The 1,847-nt window shown below is 38.3% G+C and overlaps 1 pseudogene; it reads left to right on the top strand.

Annotated features, from left to right (window-relative positions):
* Window positions 1-530: 530 nt before the first annotated feature.
* Window positions 531-1,434, top strand: LOC138162196 (heterogeneous nuclear ribonucleoprotein D-like; annotated as a pseudogene).
* The last annotated feature ends 413 nt before the right edge of the window (window positions 1,435-1,847 follow it).

The following is a 1,847-nucleotide window of genomic DNA, read 5'->3' as shown; positions in this document are numbered from 1 at the left end:
GTGCTAAGGACTGGGGATTCTAATGGCTGAATATGGAATGAGGTGAGGGAAGAGACACTATGTAAGTAAATGGGACCGAACAAAATAGATTAAGAGTAGGTAGAAGAAGTGGAAGGCCCTATGAATTGAGAGGATTGGGGCAGGTTTCCTGGAGTAGATGAAATGTGCTGAGTCTTGACGGAAATCAGGGCAGCTAAAAGGAAGAGATGGGGGGCAGAGCATTCTACTAATGAAGGAGAGCTAATGCTAAAACAAGGAAATTGGAGATGGAGTGTTGCGTTCCTGGAACTGCAAGAACACCAAAGTGGCTGGACCATAGAATTCATGGAAGAAGGGTAAAGTCTATGAATGATGGAAAAGTAGGAATGGCTTAAGGTATGAAGAGTTTCGAAGGTCAAACAAAAGAATTTCTATTGAATTCTACTGGTAGTCTTCCTCAGTTATTTTAAATCTGACTCCATACAATATACCACCTACACTGCTACAACTCCCTCTCTTTGTCACTTGCTCTGACCAACAATCTCACAGCCATGGAGGACTAGAATGAGTGTAGCAACATGAAGGAGTTCTCAGAGGATTTCAGAATCACCATGAGCAAGAATCAGCAGGATGGTGGTATAATGTTTATTGGAGGGTTAATTGTGATTCAAGCAAGAAAGGTCTCACTGAATACATCTCATTTTATAGAGGTTGTGGACTGCACAATTAAAACAGCTCCTGTCACATGAAGATTGAGTGGATGCAGATTTGTGCTTTTCAGAGATGTTGCTAGTGTTGATAAGGTCTTGACTTAAAAGACATGAGCTGGATAGCCAGTTGATAGATCCCCAAAGGACTAAAGCTTTAAAGGGAAAGGACTCCTCCCTGCACTCTAAAAGCAACAAAAAAGTATTTGTTAGTGGACTGAGCCCAGACACATCTAAAGAAGAAATCACAGAATATTTTGGAGCATTTGGAGAGACTGAGAATATTGAACTTCCTATGGACACAAAAACAGATGAAAGAAGAGGATTCTGTTTTATCACACATGCAGATGAAGAACGGTAAAGAAATTAGTAGAAAACAGATCATCAGATCAGTTCTGAGAAGTGCGAAATCAAAGTTGCCTGGCCTAAAAGAGCTGTACAGGCAGTAACAGCCACAGTGGAAAGGAGGATGGGGGGCTTCAGCTGGTGGATAAGCGGAAGTAGGGGTTGTGCCTGAGATCAGGGCCAAAAATGGAATCAAGGATTTAATATCTTTTATGATCAAAGGTATGGAAATTATTCTAATATCTATGGCAGTGATTAAAACTATAGTGGCTTTTGTGGATATGATTATATTGGGTATAACTATGGGAGTTATGGATATGGGCAGGGATAGGTAGAATAGAATGGTCAACAAAGCACATACAGCAAAACATCTGGAGGGAATAGTAATCACCAAAATAATTAGTAGTCACATTAAAGGAGAACATGGAGAAAACAGGTGCAGATCCTACAACAACATGTCTTGCAGGATGATGGTATTGAATGGGGAGTGGTCTTCTATTGATCTGAGACAACAATTTTGCAAAAGATTTTAATGTACATGACACAACTGTGTCTAATTATATGTAACAGCTGATTTAGGGTTTTTTTTTTGTTTTTACTTTGTTATGACAAATGTAGATTTGTGTTTATACAAATTTTATTTGCATAATTTCATGTTAGATGATTCTCAAAAATAAATTTCTTGTGATTGTTTTTCTGTGTCAGGTACTAAATAGCTTTGTAAAAATATAATTTTAAATAAGCAATAATTGAGGCACAGATAATTTTCTAGAGAGTAATGGATAATGGGGAGAAGCAGTGGCCCTTTATAAATAG

The sequence above is a fragment of the Petaurus breviceps genome, unplaced genomic scaffold (genome assembly GCF_028583685.1).
Source record: "Petaurus breviceps papuanus isolate PSGF00001 unplaced genomic scaffold, PetGlider_PUasm1.0 186, whole genome shotgun sequence".
In the NCBI taxonomy this organism is placed as follows: Eukaryota; Metazoa; Chordata; class Mammalia; order Diprotodontia; family Petauridae; genus Petaurus; species Petaurus breviceps.
Note: the sequence above shows the minus strand (reverse complement) of the source record. Positions and strands in the feature narration are given on the sequence as shown.